The sequence below is a fragment of the Anolis carolinensis genome, chromosome 5 (assembly GCF_035594765.1).
Source record: "Anolis carolinensis isolate JA03-04 chromosome 5, rAnoCar3.1.pri, whole genome shotgun sequence".
Taxonomy (NCBI): domain Eukaryota; kingdom Metazoa; phylum Chordata; class Lepidosauria; order Squamata; family Dactyloidae; genus Anolis; species Anolis carolinensis.
In genome coordinates this window covers 147,254,095-147,272,231 of record NC_085845.1, presented here as the reverse complement: position 1 = coordinate 147,272,231, position 18,137 = coordinate 147,254,095, and the positions used below count along the sequence as shown (strand labels likewise).

The 18,137-nt window shown below is 39.4% G+C and overlaps 1 long non-coding RNA gene across 2 annotated transcripts in view; it reads right to left on the bottom strand.

Moving 5' to 3' along the window:
- LOC103278903 (uncharacterized) overlaps positions 1 to 18,137 on the bottom strand; it is an 89,615-nt gene that overhangs the window by 10,851 nt on the left and 60,627 nt on the right. For both annotated transcript variants that reach the window (XR_010006723.1, XR_010006724.1), the window contains exon 3: positions 825 to 976. This is a non-coding gene — a long non-coding RNA (uncharacterized LOC103278903). The remainder of the gene's footprint in view (positions 1 to 824; positions 977 to 18,137) is intronic.

Sequence of the window (18,137 nt, the reverse complement as noted above, 5' to 3'; positions counted from 1 at the left end):
ATAATAGGTCTATAGGGGAGCGTTACTTCTTTTGTTAACACTTTCCACCTGATATGCAGCTGGACTAATCCTGTTTACTTTCCTTCTAGACCCTTCCTATTTGTGGCTAAACATATGTGGATTGACAGACAACTCCTGGAACCCTCAGCCATGAGGCCCATGAGGGACTACACATTCCATCATCTCCCAGTTTAGAACATCCTGGGAGAGAAAAAAATGGGGAGCAAGCTGTCTGCACAGATGGGTAAAGAAAGAAATAAGGTGGTGTGATTGAGATTTTAAGGTTGGGATAAAGTGTGTGTGTGTGTGTGTGTGTGTGTGTGTGTGTGTGTGTGTGTATATATATATATATTACACACACACACACAAACATATTTAAAATGTTAATGATTTTGATGTATTGCAAAATATATATTGAATTTTAATATCAAATATTGTTGATTTTTAAAACATATATACTTTATGTATTTTCATTATTTTATGAACATTGTTTTTATATTTATTGTTAGCAGCTTTGATTCCCTATATGGGCAGAAAAGCAGATAAAATAATAAAAAGTGAATAAAAATACATAATCTATTGGTCACATGCAATCTGATTCCTGACCCATCCTATCTCCTATCTGTATCTTATTTTTTTTCCAATATTCTTCACCACTTGCATATGGCATTTAGCAACTTTCTCCGTCAAGGCTTGTACTCACAAGTTATTAATTACCTTGATACAAGATGATCTAGTGCATTAACAATGTTTCCTTCTGCTCCATGGAAATATTATTAAAGGGATCTTGGAAACACCTGTCCCTTTAAAATGAAATTACTCACCTCTATTTTTACCACCTGACTTCAGCAACAAAAACACTCAACAGCTGACTGTGCTCTACTAAGCTTCCTGGTCTTGTCAGAAATCCAGATGGCGATGTTGTGATTCAAATGTCCTTTTAAATTCAGCAAGGCTGAGTTAGGACCAGTAAAACCTGGCAGATAACAGAGGATTACATACATATTAAGATGAAAACTAGAAATGTTTGAAACTCACACGAATATCAAGTTCTGACTGTGGATTCTTCACATTACTATGCTAAGAGTGCAACATTCAGAACATCATATAGAATGTAAAGATGTTATATTAAACCTTCTTAAATGTGGCATCTATAATACTTTAGATTATATTCCTTATAAACATAGTTTGCATTCAGTAAATTGAGTAGGAGGAAAGGAGAAGAAGTGGTGGAAACATGTCTTTCCCAGTAGGCTCAGAAAAAACCAACTGCAGATGCCTCCTCTAGCCTGTCTTTCCCCGTTAATACTTTTTGCCATCTTGTTCACATTCCAACATTGCATGGCCACATATATCCAAGATTTCATCTGTGAAAAGTCAGGGGATATGTAACAAACTAAAATGTGTAACTGCTGTTGTTTGATTTGACAAATCCAGGTTTGAAAGTGATGCTGTTAACATTCTTCTGCATGCATTGAGTTTCAGAGGCTAGATTTCTTCTTCTCTTTAAATAAATTCACTCATGCTCAGATTACTTTTTTTGATCACAGAATGACTCTATGAATCACTCCCACAATTTGCCCACACAAGCAAATGAGCTGTACAGCTGAATCATATACAGAAGGGGTTCCTGACTAGACATTCATGCAAACCTGGACATGAGAAAATCATATGATAGCCATAGGATTCTGTCTTGACAGGCAAAATTCTTTTGATCTTATAATTATAGATAATTATGAAATAGAAACTTGTAACCCTATTATTAGGAGTTTAGTTTCTCAGATACCAGGCTCAACACAATTACGAGGAATATGTTGGCAGCACGGCAAATGAAAGATATTGTGCTGCTTGAAGCAGGGTAGTAAAAGTTTCTACACACCCATCTGGTTCAAGGTACATAGTACCAAAAATCCTGCTGTTAATTTGATACTAAGGCAGAAGATCCCACTGGAAGAGTTTTCTTCCGAAATCTGCTATCTGGATTGGGAAATTATGTTCAGGTTTTGCAAACTCAGGGATGTATCTTCTTTGCTGAGGTCTATCCAGCTACAATTCAGTCTTACTCTTTTCCTACTGCTTTCTGTGTTACCAAGCATTACTGCCTTTTCTGAGGAGTCATTATCTCATGATCTGTCCAAAATATGATAGCCTCAGTTTGGTCATTCTAATATCTAGGGAGAATTCAATCTTGATTTGTACTTGGGCCTATTTATTTGTTTTTTGGTAGTCCATAGTATCTACTGAATAGTCCTCCAGCCCCATATTTCAAAGGAGTTGATCCTCCTTCTATCAATAACCACACTTAAATGTTGTAACCACATTTAAACAGTGACAGAAGAATTCATCCTTGTCTAAGAAATTCCCCTGTAAAATGAAAGGCAGGCTAAAACAATTTCTTAGCAAAATGAATCAAGAGCAAAAGTGCAACATAGGGCAAAAGCTGTGTTACAAAGAATATGTCTGTATCCACTGGCCAGTTTTCTAAGAACATCTTGTACCTATGCTGCACTAAAACAAAAGAGAGTTATATAATTCATGGTTGTCTTAAGAATGGAACCCCATTCAGACCATTTCAATACATCTATTCTTTGGGATTAACTGGGTCGTTCCATGCCCAATAGCACAATATAAATTTAGTTCTATAAGAGAGAATAACTATGAATATTATTGCTAATAAAATATTTTAAAATTCATTATTTTAAAAATATCAACAAGCTGGATCCAGATGGAAGACATTATCACTTTCACCTCATATTCTGCTAGATATTTGTGTACATAATAGATACATACTGGGCTTAGTACCTTCAATATCTTACCTCTTTTCAGTGGTGCACTGGTGTTGATCCACCATTGTGTGGTTCCATGATCATACTTCCACATACCCTCATAACACTACTTTCCTGCACTACTGTATTTCTTATATTTATTTAGATGTTATTGCACATTTTGGCTTTAAAAACAAAAAAGGTATATATCGTATATATTCAAGTATAACCCAACCTGAATGTAAGCCGAGGCACCTAATTTTAACCAAAAAAAAAGGTGGGAAAACTTACTAACCGGAGTATAAAATGAGGGTGGTAAATGCAACAGCTACAGGTAAATTTCAAAATAAAAATAGATGCCAATAAAATTACATTAATTGAGGCATCAGTAGGTTAAATGTTTTCATTTGTATCCCGCCCTATCTCCCCATGGGAACTCAGGCCAGCTTCCAACATGGTAACAGGCAAACATGTATGGGGGAGAGGAGAGAGGAAGAGAATCCTACCCTCTGATTTCACGTTACTTCTGATGTGCAGACACAGAAGTAGAAGGAACCAATCTCTAAGATGGGTTATAGGAACATAGTGGGATTTATAGCTATTTTCAGGTTTTACCAATCAATACCTATGGATCATAATGGGGAGGGAACTAGCAGCAGGATGCACAAAACACTCTGCGCATCCTGCTGCAATGCCTGTTTCCCTGCCTCATGTAATAAAGTTCTTAGACCTCCACTAAACTCAATAGGTCATACAATAGGTCAGTCATGAACTAGTATGATGTAGGAGACTAAGAGTACTAGGTAAAACCATGAACTGTGAAACACATCAGATGCTCTCATGAGAGACACCCATCCTACATTACAGGTCTTGTGATGATAATGTGGAAGCAAGAAGAACCATGTACACCACGTGGAGCTCATTTTTAAAAGGAGGGGGAACAAAACTGTAAGCACAAATAAACAAATATGTCTAAGGACTTAATCATCCAGCTTATTCTCTCACAGCAATCATGTTGAAGCAAATGGAAACATGCTGGTTTGGAAACAATCACTATCATACTTCTCTGCAATCATGCTATGGTACAGTTTTAGTCATGCACAGTTCCACAATCACTCTTTCACACTAACTTGTTAACCCTGCCTTCATGCCTGTGTATATCCTATCCAGCAAATGTTCACTTTTTGAATTTTTGAATTTATTTTTTCTGCAATTTCACAATTACAACAAAACTGTAAAATAAAAAAGAAAAGAAAATAGAGTAAAAGCCATCTTATATTGCCTGGGAATAGCAAGTGAAAGAGAGAAGAAAAATCACATCCACTCACACCATGTGACTGCCAGAATACTACAACTGTACCAGAAGGGACCCCTTTGGACCCGGGACAGTATTTTAATAACATCAATAATGGGATCCATTTACAGGATTTTCTGTCAATGTAAAGTTGCACTCCATGAACAATTGAAATACAGGCAGTCCCCAAGTTACAAACATCCAACTTACAAACAACTCATAGTTAAGAAGGTGAGACAGCAGGAAGTGAGAGAAATTTACCCCTAGGAAGGGAAATTCATCCCTGAAAGAATTATCATGGGGGAAAGGTGTCTCAGCTGAAGCTTTATCGCCAATCCTTGTTTCCAGAACAAGTTAATTTTTTTCAGAATCCAACACACACTTAGCTTAAGAACAAATCTACAGAACTTCTCTTGTCCATAACTAGGGGACTGCCTGTACATAGCAACAACAGAAGAGGCACAATGTTGTGATAGATAACAGCCAAAGACGCTATTATCCTGCTGTCATGTGAGTTTCCAGCTTCATGTGATATTGCAGTAAGCATAATGGTTCCTCATTCAATCCTTTGAATTTTGCCTCCAGAAGAAAGACTTACAAAAGTACATCATTCCTTCAACCATCATGATACTACGAAGAACTACCATTAAAGACACACATAAGTTAAATTCCAGATGTAGGCAACACAGGAAACCCTCAGAAGCAGGAATTGACTCACTTTCCTTATATTCTTCCCCCAATACTTATTCTCCCACCTCCTGCTCCCTCCTGCTGTCTCTCATCCAGAATTATACAATAGACAATGTTTAAGTGGCCAAGAATCTTACACAATTACTCATTCATAATTTCCCGTTATTTTTGCAACATTTCAGGCCACACTTCAACCCTCCCATAGCCAAAATGACCTCTAAAATAAATCCATGGGACCCAGAAAGATTGCTTGCTTTAATTCCAGAATTCAAAAGAAGATCCCTATCTGGCCTTGGTTCTTTGGCAATGGGGGAGTGAACAGGAATATCGGCCTAATCAAATATACGCAATACTGCAACGTAAAGGTTCTTTCTCCTTGTTTAGAATAGGCAATCTGATGTCATCTGTGTGCTTGGGGCAGCTCTGAAAAACCGTTGTACCTATCTGCACTTTAATCACACACGGTAAGCAAGCATTAACTCTGGGTTACTAACCTTCTGTTTACTCTGGGCAGGTAAATATCAGCGACAGGAAAAGAAATCAATTCAAACCAGATCTTCAACAAATAGACTAGCAAATAGTGCAGTGAAGGTAAATAGAGCTTTAAAGCCATAGAATTATCAGGACAAGATGCCCCGATGATCACCCACCTCATTATTTTCCCCTAATCCCCCGGTAATTCATTCATTTGAGTGTTCCATAAACTGAATGGCATAGGCACTGAGATATATAACGTCATAAGCACTGATAGACGAAAGAATACATTAAGCAAATCATATCCAGATGGCTCAAACAAGAAAACACTCTATCATGGAAAGCCGAATGGGGAAAATTCAGGGGAAAGACGGGGAAGTGAAAATGTGTGGAAATTCTTGACAGATAGTTCATGGATACCATTGTACAAATTACACCCGAGGTACATTCACATTCCAGAATTATAGTGCTATTATTTTAACTACTGTTGTTCCATCCTATGGGATTTTGGGGTTTGTAGTTTGACAGGCACTGGAGCTCTCTGCCTTACAGCTATAAATATCCCTCCTTAAACTGTGAATTCCAGTTAAAGTGGAATAATGGCACTATAATTGTGTTACATGAATGGGCCCCAGAAGCCCTCTTGTTTCCTCTTGTAAACAATAGTAGGTAGGGTGGAGTGACCAAAGAAAAACAGAAACCAAAGTCAACAAATAGTAGAACAACTATTTCTGGCCTGAATCCATATAATGGCACTGCATATGACTCCTTAAGATTTAGCTGCTAATTGAACTAAAGAAAAGTCTTTCAGTTGATTCAGTGTAGCTTCCATGCTATCATACTTCATGCTATGCTTTCTAGCCACTGTTATTTTACAGTAAAGCCATTACTATAGCATGATAAACAGCAAACTTTTTAAAATGCTTCTAAACAATAGATTCATTGGGACTAGCAAAAAAAATCCTTAAGTGTTATACTTTTTTTGTGTCAGGAGTGACTTGAGAGAATTGGCTGTCTGCAAGGACATTGTCTAGGGGGTGCCTGGATGTTTTTGATGTTTTTACCATCCTTGTGGGAGGCTTGTCTCATGTCCCTGCATGGAGCTGGAGCTAAAAAAGGGAGCTCATCTGCGCTCTCCCTGGGTTGGATTCGAACTGGTAACCTTCAGGACAGCAACCCAATCTTTAGGTCATCAGTCCTGCTGGCACAAGGGTTTAACCCACTGCGCCACCGCGGGCTCCTGAGTGTTGTACCTGTACAGATCAGAATAGGGCTGAATATCCAAATGATGTGACACCTGTCATGGTACATTCCCTGTAAATTCCTAAGACCAGCCAAGGGCAGGAGTAACTTGCCACATCAGGAACCATTCTCTTTGTTTCTTCTGTGTCTCTGATATGTTGTATGCAGAAGAATGGTATGGGAAGGAAACTCTACCATCATCACCATTTACCATACCTTCATTAGGGCATGAAAACTCCAATATATTTATGGCATTGCTGAATGTGAGGGCAGTAAAAACTGCTATATGGCAGAAAATTCAGGAATGTGTTAGCCTGATATTTATGATGGTTACTGGCCGTCTGGACGTGTCAACTTTATCTTATACGTCTGCGTATACTACCACCCCGATATTGTAAATGCAAACAACTTGCTACTTTCCCTTTATGGTTGTTTTACCAATTGCAACCAGAAAGTTATTTTTATATCATCAATCCTTTGAGATGTTTTTAACTTATTATCAATTGGTGCAAACAGAATCCAAAGTGCCAAAGGACTTTGCCTTGAATTAACCAAGCAACCACTCCAAGTTTCTTTGTTCTCGAGACCTCATTATTAAGGAAGGGGAAAATTTATGGGGTGTGATGGCCTTGTTTTCCCCCACACGCCCCCATAGCTACACCCCTGCCCTTAACCATTGCCCAGAACACATCTGACTTTCTAAGCCAAAGGCAGCAAAGGCATGTAAATGATCAACCACTTTTGTTGACTGGGGGCTTGAAGAACAAGGTGACATTTCCTTGAGCCAACCACCAGCACGAGAAATAAAGCAATTGTGCTTCTAGCTCTGTCCCCTTCAGGAATGCTACCATGCAGCCTGTGACTCCTGTCCTTTCATTAGACCAGAGGTAAATGGGAGTAGCACACCCTGTTACAGCTCTAAATAGCAGTGCTATGTGTGTGTGCCCCTAGATAACACTTGAAGTGAACCACAGCTGTGCTTTTTTTTGGCACAGAAATTAACTGGAAGTCATAAGGCAGCATGCCTTGTCCATGAAGCGCCCTCATGTACAGCTTTCCCTGCCCTCCTCCCTCCGCCTTTCTTATTCCTTTGAGGTCCATTGCATGTGCAGGTTTCCTTTTAGAGGAGAAAGAGGATCTCCCTTTTCTCTTTTGTTTTTATCCAGAGGGAAAGGGGGAAATCTGAGTTACTTTTTTACAGACAAATAGCAGCAGGCAGTTTGCAAAACTGGAGCTTTAAAGGCAGTCAAGTAGATCATCTGAACCATTATGTTTTAAAACAACGTTATTTATCATGGTCTACCAAATAAGCCCCGGTGGCGAAGTGTGTTAAAGCGCTGAGCTGCTGAACTTGTGGACCGAAAGGTCCCAGGTTCAAATCCCGGGAGAGGAATGAGCGCCCGCTGTTAGCCCCAGCTCCTGCCAACCTAGCAGTTCGAAAACATGCAAATGTGAGTAGATCAATAGGTACCGCTCCAGCGGGAAGGTAACGGTGCTCCATGCAGTCATGCCGGCCACATGACCTAGAGATGTCTATGGACAACGCCGGCTCTTCGGCTTAGAAATGGAGATGAGCACCAACCCCCAGTCGGTCACGACTGGACTTAACGTCAGGGAAAACCTTTACCTTTATCTTTTTACCAAAAAGTCAAATACATGAATTTAAGGGCCCTTCCACACTGCCCTATATCCCAGGATCTGATCCCAGATTATCTGCTATATGTGTCTCCGCTACCAGATAATCTGAGATAAGCAGATAACCTGGAATCAGATCCTGGGATATAGGGCCTGAGAGCAAATCAACCCTGAATTCTCACTGGAACCCAAAATGACTAAATTGAGGCTATCATAGTATGGACATATCATGACACAATATGTCTCACTGGAAAATATAATCATACTCGGTAAAGTGGAAGGCAGTTGAACAAGAGGATGACTATATTGTGTGTATGTGCTTTCAGGTTGCCTGTCATCAATCTCATGCACTTTGTTGGGTTTTCTTAAGCAAGCAATACTTAGAGGTGGTTCTGCCAGTTCCTTTCTCTGAAATATAGCCTACTACAGCATCTAGTATTCACTAGTTCGCTCCTGTCCTAGTAGGAACCAGGACTGCCCCTGCTTAGCATCCAAGATCAGACAGAATCAGGTAACTTGGATTAATTTTTGAAAGACAGCCACAGCCCCAAATTTGCAAGAGCAGGGCAGTTGATGACCAAGGCTCTTGGCCCCCTCATTTGTACATTTTGTCATAAGTTATAGTTGACTTAATTGCAGATAACAGCAGCATATATACACCTGATCTCAGTAACAGGAGGTAGAAAGCTGGTAGCAAGCAGCAAAAAGATATGGAACATCAAGGCACAACAAATATATTGATTCCTACCAGGTCTAGGTGCGCTAAGATAAGTATTTTTCCCTTCATTCTACTCACCCTTAGTCCAGGGATATTCCCAATACATAAGTCTCCTGGGCATAGTTGCCAAAGAAGCATACAGTAGGTTAAGCTGTAACTAGGATGCCTTCCACAGCTGAATAAAATCCCACATTTTCTGCTTTGAACTGGAATATATGGCAGTGTGGACTCAGGTAACCCAGTTCAAAGCAGATATTATGGAATTTTCTGCCTTGATATTCTGGGATATATGGTTGTGTGGAAAGGCCCTATGATTGCAATAAAACTCTAAACAGCAGGTGGCAACAGAAGGGATAGAGAATGAGTCAGAGCTGGGAGACATGCCACTTTGAATCTTGCACAGGGAGAGAGTACATGCTCTTGAAAAATCAAGTGTGGTCCTTGGGAAAGCCGCTGATACCCTCAAATTTTCAGTTTCTTCCCCTCAAAAATGCCCGAAAATCCTTTAAAACGATTATAAATATATTCAAATATCTGTTTGTTTGTGGTTTAATATCCCAAAATGGAATCCATAATATTTATATTGTTGTGGGTAAGTCCTTAAATGAAAGATATTCATCTCAATTCCAAAATGCAAACAGGATGATACAATTTCAGTCAATAAAATGGTAGCTATGATGATGCAGCTGCATTTCTCCAGCACTGTGAAGGCACAAAAAAATCAGCAGATGTGGTCCTCTGAACAATACACCATGCCCACTCATGTAACACAGACTTCCAGCAGGAAGAAAGCAATTCCTTCCTTTTAGAAGTCAATAGGAACTTACATAGCTACATCCACAGGTGTTTTCAGTCTAGGATGATAAGCTGTTTCAGCCAAGTGTGATTCAGTGTGGGATCTTTCAGAGAGAAATACATCATTGTGAGGAAGGCTATGGGTCTCCTCTTGTGCCCCTGTTTGATAGGCAGTTTCTAAAGGTCTTGATCTTTACTTTGTGTCTTGAAAATAGATGTGGAGGAGTAGCCAACGTTTTAAATAGAGGAGTTTTCTCCATAAAGTAGAATGTATGGCTACTATGTTCCTGATCCTTCACACTGCTAACTTACTAAGAAAGGGCAAGGTAGTGGACAGAAGCAAAACATGGGGAATTTGCATCCCAGAATCCCTAGGATGGCCATTATGATGCAATCTGGGTGATTCTGGGGATTGTAGTCCCAAAAATGACTACCCGATGCTCTGTCGAGGCATAAGACAAGATTTATCAATGGCACTCCTAATAGAGAAATGGTCCTCAAGCAATAGCTATCAATTGAAATGGTGGTACAGGTTAATATTTCTTATCCAAAGTGCTTGGGACTCCAAATGTTTTGTGTTTTGAAAAAAATATGGATTTCAAAATACCTATATTTGCACATGCAGTAGAGTCTCACTTATCCAACATAAACGGGCCGGCAGAATGTTGGATAAGCAAATATGTTGGATAATAAGGAGGCATTAAGGAAAAGCCTATTAAACATCAAATTAGGTTATGATTTTACAAATTAAGCACAAAACATCATGTTATACAACAAATTTGACAGAAAAAGTAGTTCAATACGCAGTAATGCTATGTAGTAGTTACTGTATTTACGAATTTAGCACCAAAATATCACGATATATTGAAAACATTGACTACAAAAATGCGTTGGATAATCCAGAACGTTGGATAAGTGAGTGTTGGATAAGTGAGACTCTACTGTACATACATGATGAGCAATCTTGGATTTGGAACCCAAGCCCAAACATAAAATTCATGTATGGTCCATATCCACCTTATACACATAGTCTGAAGATAATTTTATATACAATATTATACATTCAGTAATTTTGTACGTGAAACAAAAGTGCGGACACTGAACTATCAGAAAGCAAAGGTGACAGTATCTCAGCCACACATTTGGACAATTTTAGAGTATTTCAGATTTCCAAACGACACATGATGGATGCTCTACTTATAATAGGGAGAAACCCCTTTGAAATGCCTTGTCTTTATGCATATATTCTGGAATGGGAGAAATTATTTAAGAGGAAATTCACTGCTGTAACCAGAGGCGGTTCAACCACCAGGCCAACTAGGCAGTTGCCTGTGGCGCCATCTTGTTGGGGGCACCATGGAGGCAACTCCTGTCTCCTGCGGTCTGCCTCCGCAAGGTATTGAACTGCTTTTTCTGTTGATTTGTTGTAAAACATGATGTTTTAGTGCTTAATTTGTAAAATCTTAATGTAATTTGATGTTTAATAGGCTTTTCCTTAATCCCTCCTTATTATCAAACATTTTTGCTTATCCAACGCTTTTATTTTTCAGTGATTTGTTTGGGGGGGGGCAAAATTCTGTTCGCCTACACTTGAAAAATACCTAGGGCCGGCTCTGGCTGTAACACATAGCCTGTGGCTGAATTTCTGCTCGCCCACAGACCACACACATTTTAAATTATTCAACCCATTGACTGTTCTCAGCATGCCTCTACAATAGTCATTTCAAAGGTATGTGGACAAAAACTAACTAACTAGAGATCTGTTAGCAATAGTTAACATAGGTAGTAGTTGCTCTGAATGTCAAAATGTGTTCTTTCAGCCCCATCATGTTCCTGTTACTCTTCTCTGAAACTCAACCTTGCTGTCACAATGTGAAAAGGGTAACCTCAGAGGAATGTATGGACATTCAATGACAATAATTGATCATTGACTTTTGGAAGAAGCACCAATTCCTGCAATTGCAAAAGAGGTTTGATTTTTAAAAAAATCTTTTTTAATGGCTGCCTGACTTGAATGTTGAATGTGGTTGATGGATGAGCCACATTCTGCTTAAAATAGCTGGTCTGTTTGCTTTTCATTGGCATACATATTAACCTTATTGAAATATATTAAATATAAAAAGCATTGCAAACACCAATAAATACTGTTTCTGAGAAGTGGAATGTTTTCCCCATTGGTTTAAGAATGTTACTTTTTAAAAAAGGATGCATGACTCCTCCGAAAATAAAAAGCTCAGAGGAAGGTCACTCACCAAAATGGATTCAGTGATTCAGCATGGATTTCATATTCATGAAAGCTTTCTCAACACTAGATATGGTGTAACTATTCAAATGTTGTAGTGAGCATTCAGTATCCCAATCCACCAAGGAGATTTTGGAGAACTGGAGCATATTTTCCTGAAATGAGTGATCACTAGCATTGGTTCTCAGCATTAAAGCTGCTTTTTGAATAGCTTTAAAAGGCAGTACCATTAAAGATAAGGTGCTTCCAAATATGCATTTTCTATTAAGATGCACATTTCAGTAACTGCTTCCAAGAAGTCATCAAGGGAAGCATTAGATACAACCCAATGCGTTCTAGTTTTATGGCAGAATCCAGCATAAAACTTACTACAGAACTGCCATCAAAAGCACAGCAATATTTTAAGTGAATTACATATGATAAAATCTAGGTAAGATTATAATTTATTCATCAGGCAGAGAGTTTCCAAGTTACCATGTCAATGCTATTGAATTTCTTGGCATTTCTAACAGGAATTTCTGCAGGTGGTTACACTATATACATTAAAGCTAACTGATGAAAGATATCCATCAGAAAGAAATCCCACTGATTCAAAAGCATATGATTCCATGTACAGTGATACCTTTATTTAGTTTAATTCATTCTGTGACTGAGTTCTTAACTCAAAATGCTCTTATCTCAAAGTGATTTTTTCCATTGAAATGCTATTAATTCATTCCACCCCCTGAAACATCCCCTTCCATTTTTTGTACTTTATAAATAACAAATAATGTATAAATACGCATTCACATGGAACAATAAAAAGAAAGATCAACTTTAAAATGCTAAAAACACAAAGAGGTTGCAAGGAAGCTCCAAGTGAAGAGGCAGAAGCATCATTTTCTTCATACTGTACGCTCTCCTTCTCTTGCTCTCTCTCCCTTTCTCTCTTCATGAAGCCAAACATACCAGAAATAAAAAACACACAAAATCAACTAACCCAACGTTTCTCAAAGTGGACAAGAGCAAAGCAATCTCCCAAAGTGGACAAGAGCACGAGGCATGGAGGCTGCTCCCTTGAAACCTTAAAGCCCAGTAGTAGTAGTAGTAGTAGTAGTAGTAGTAGTAGTAATTTATTTGTATTCTGCCCTATCTCCCCAAGGGGACTTAGGGTGGATTCCAGCATATACAAACACATAGGCAAATAATCAATGCCTAGAAACAATCATAACACACATAAAGGTAAAGGCTTCCTCTTCTGGCTCTGAGGTGCTCATCTCCATTTCTAAGCCGAAAAGTCTGAATGGTCTGTAGACACCTCCTAGGTCATGTGGCCAGCTTGACTGTGTGTACTCTCATGTTTCTCTCTGGCACTAGCTCTTAACTCAAAGCACTGTTCTTATGTCAAAGTGAACCCCAGGCTGAGCAACAGCTCTTAACTCAAAACTTTCTTAAGTTGGGATGCTCTTAAGTAGAGGTTCCACTGTAGCATGTTTAGTAAATATTACCAGGTTTTTCCTTCAGTGAAACATTTTTGTACTCTAAGCAATATGCTTAGGACTGCAGAGCTATTTCTGCGTTGTACCTTTGCTAACAACAAGGGAATTCAAATGGGTTCCCCTAGTTATGTATTTCTGGATTCCCATGACCTATGAGTCAAAACCACCATAGTTCTATGTCCACAAAGATTTTTGAAATGTCCACAAAGCAGATTGAAATGTGCAGCCAGAACATTTATTGGATACAACCCTCCTTCACTAACAATGAGAAAGAAAGAGTATCTGCAGGAAAAATGAAAAAGGTAGACAACAAAGGAAGTCGTTAGTCACAATGACATTGAGCACATAGATGTGTATAAATAAGTTATTTTCCAAAACAGGGATTTTATTTTGATATGTTTGTCTCCAGCAATTCTATCTCAGTATTTCGGCAGAATTCTTTAGAACTGATGCATAAAAGACTAGCTGAAGCAGATGTCACAAAAAGCAAACCACAGACAGAAGGTCATGTTTATTTAACTATTCGTGGTGCAAACATATTTTTAAAAATCTGACTTGTTGATGGATTCAGACATGGTCCCTATCATCTGCATGATGAAGATGACTGCTTTAAAAATTACAGTACTCATCATACAACAATCTAGAGCTGTGCTTCTCCACAATTGCAACATGTCAGGGGCAGAACCTAGAGAATTTTTGGGCAAAAACTGAATCATCCAAACAGGCCCCAGCAGCACAAGAAACACTAAAAGAATTCAGGTCTAACTGATGAGCAATGTGTTATGAGGATCAAGCAAACAATCTACAAAGGAATAATGAACCCTTGTAATTGATGGAATACTGAATTTGGTTACAGGCTACCTCTTAGATACAAAGCTTAGGATTTCATTAGGAGGAAAATGTATCCAGAATAAGCCGTCTTTCATGCTATACACTTTGATTCTGCATAATCTACCTTGGCTCCCTCCTCTGGAATTCTGAGATTTGTAGTTTTGGGGATTGAAAAGCTATAATTATTAGTGTGAGCCAGATTTAAAAGCAAGAAGATGACCTGGAGGTTGGAAGTAAGAAGCAATCTGGTGATACCTTCTCAGCACCGCAAAAGGGGACCATGAGTGTGTAGCACTTTGATTCCATTTTAAATGCCATAGCTAGATCCTCTGGGATCCTTGGGTTAGAGTTCTCTGGCTAAGAATTCTAAGAAACCTTCTCTTAATTATGGCAATTAATGTGGCGCCATAGTGCTATAAGTGGGTAATGTGACAGGCCCTTGCGTAAGGTTCCCTTTGCTGGGCAACTAGTTCTCTGGGCCACCATTTCCCCTGACAAAGCACCTGAAATAGTACTGTAAGAAAGTTAAAATCATTACATTCAGCAACAGGATTAAAAAAAAAAAGCCGGAAGAAGAAGGGGAAATAGAATGAACTGGCATGGAGGTTACAATACCTATCAAAACCAAACCAATGAGAATTCATGTTCCTGCATATCAATCTGACTTAAAATCTTAAGTCTTGCAGTCATTATCACCAGACCAGCTTGCGTTTATAAATCTACTATCTTGGGGACCCAGCGGTGGCCAGGTTATTTGAAATGGGTATTGCTTGTTTTGAGGTGTTAGGTAATATCAGTTTGGTAATGTATAGCTCCATTTCTTAGAAAAAAGCCACTCTTTCCTGTTGTTATTTATGAATGCTCCCATTAGAAAATGCATAAGGATGTGGGCAAACTGCAATTCCCAAAATCGTGGGCCAATCACCCCAAACCCCAGTAATATTCAAAGCTGGCCATGTTGAGTCTGTGTGCCAAGTTTGGTCCAAATCCATCACTCGCTGGATTCAGTGTTCTCTGAATACGGGTGAGCTATAACTCTCTGATGTCAAGGTCAATAACCCCAAAGTCCACCAGTATGCAAAATTGACAGCATTGGGTCTGTGTGTCAAGTTTGGTCCAGATCCGTCATTGGTGAGGTTCAGAGGGCTCATGGAACACAGGTGAACTATAACTCCCAGAGGTAAAGGTCAATCATCCCCAAAGTCCACCAGTATTCATAGTTGGCCATAATGAATTTGTGTGCCAAGTTTGGTCCAGATCCGTCATAGATGGGTTCAGTGTCCTCTGAATATAGGTGAACTATTGTATTGTTTTAAATCTGTATTTAACTGCTTGTGTTTTATTCTTTTGTATTGTTGTGAATTGGCATTGAATTCTGCCAGTTTTGTAAGCCGCCCTGAGTCCCTTCAGGTGAGAAATATGGTGGAAATAATAAATAAATAAATAAATAAACTAAAACTCCTGAATGTCAAGATCAATCACCCCCAAAACAGATGAGTATGCAAAGTTAGCCCTGTTAGGTTTGTGTGCCAAGTTAGTTCTAGGTGGGATTCAGTGTGCTCTTAGATTGCAGGTGAACTAGTGAACTATATATCTTAATCCCTACAACTCCTATAAATCATGGTGAATTCTCTCCAAACCTCTCTCTCTACTATGTTCAGTCGTGGTGTGCCATAGAAAAGAACAGGAAAGGGTTAAGGGAGAGGCAGTCGGCAGGGTCATGCAAATTCCACACCAATGGAGAGAGAAAGAAACACTGGGATGTAGCGCTTGGTGTAACCTGCAGTGTCACTGGAGAAAGGGCTCAGCGCTGTGGGTTAAAGCTGTTTGTGGATACAAGCGCCTGTCTATGTAAATGAACACCTGTGCCACGTGCACACATGCAGATTTTCACTTTTATTATGTGTATAGATAGATAGTTGGACACTAAACATGATCACAAAAACATGCTTTATCAAAGGTATCTCAAATATGCAAACCAGCCTCAGCCAGAGGCAACACCAATTCCAAAATCAAATATCTGGAAAAAGATTGCAAATAAAGATGCTGGGGCATATTCTTTCCTGTTGTGAATCTCCATTTTTAATATTCTATCTTTATCCTTTTGTTCTATCTAATGTTGTCTAAATGCCTGAAAAAAACCTTAACAATTCAGAATTTTCAGTGAATCCAGCAATCCAAATGGATTTTAAAATGTCTAAATTCAGATTCCTCCCCCTGGTGGTGGCGCAGTGTGTTAAAGCGCTGAGCTGCTGAACTTGCAGACCGAAAGGTCCCCAGTTCAAATCCCGGGAGTGGAATGAGCGCCCGCTGTTAGCCCCAGCTCCTGCCAACCTAGCAGTTCGAAAACATGCAAATGTGAGTAGATCAATAGGTACCGCTCCGGCGGGAAGGTAACGGCATCCATTCAGTCATGCCGGCCACATGACCTTGGAGGTGTCTACGGACAACACCAGCTCTTCGGCTTAGAAATGGAGATGAGCACCAACCCCCAGAGTCAGTCACGACTGGACTTAACGTCAGGGGAAAACTTTACCTTTTTACCTAGAAGTATTATAAAGCAATGTTACTGGCATTAAAGAGCATAGGCAAGACTAGAACTGCACTAGTTGAAGTTAATCATTAAGACAAGAAAGTCTGATATGGTAAGATTTGAGTGTGAACAGGAAAGGGGAGGAAAAACTAACAAGGATTAGTCTTGGAAACAGGATAGAGTTTTGTCAAAATATTCTGTAGTTATTGTGTATTTCAAAGAAGCATCAATACAATTTCCAATAACAAAAGGAAAAAGGGGGGGAAATCATCTCATAAGGCAAGATAAGTGTAAGAAACTATGCCAAAAGTCACAGACGCGGTTAAGATTAAAAGTTGCCAATACTTAGAACAGGAAAGATTCATGTGTACAGCATTTGAAGGTCACGGTTACCTAGCCAAAGCACATCATGGGTACAAGCTATTGTCTTCATTATGCTATAGTACTGAGCAAGGATAAACAGCTTGTTTCTAATTGCATCTGATACATGCTGGACCAAAGAAACAATATATCAGTGGTTCTCAACCTTTTTAATGCCATGACCCCTTAATACCAGTTCCTTCTGTTGTGGTGACCCCCAACCATAAAAATTATTTTCGTTGCTTCTTCATAACTGTAATTTTGCTACTGTTATGAATCGTAATGTAAATATCTGATATGCAGGATGTATTTTCATTCACCGGACCATATTTGGCACAAATACCTGAAACTCCCAAATTTGAATACTGGTGGGGTTGGGGGGGATCTATTTTGTCATTTGTAGTTGTGGTTGCTGTGATTTATAGTTCACCTACAATCAAAGAGCACCCTGAACCCAGCCCACAATGGATTTGCACCAAAATTGGCACACTACCTACATGGCCAACACTGAATACTGGTGGAGTTAGGGGGAGGATGTTTTTGAATTCTGGGAGTTATAATTCACCAACACTCATAGAGCACACTGTACGAAACTGGTGATGGAACTAATAAACTAGTAAACTAGTAATACATACCCAACATGCCAAACTTCAAATCCTTTTCGGGTTTCGAGGGGACTAACCTCAGATGTTAGGAGTTATAGTTCACTCACATAAACAGGATTCGCTGTCTGTTTCCAAAAAGGAAGAGGACAGGCGGAGAGATCTTCGGCCTTCTCCGCCTAAGAACATGAGAAATATGTGTTTTCTGATGGTCTTTGGCAACCACTCTGACATTCCCGCGCGACCGCCCCCCCCCCCCCCGCCCCCAGGGTCCCGATCCCCAGGTTGAGAAACGCTGCTCTATATGCATGTGTGTGTGGGGGGGGGGGGAGACATGCACTTGCTGATTCCACTACATCACAGATAGGAATTTTGTGGTATTCCAGATGTTACTGAACTTTAACTCCCAAAAGCTGAGAGCTGCAGTTCAAGAACAACTGGGGCATCACACAACTGCCAGATGTGTTACAATAAATTT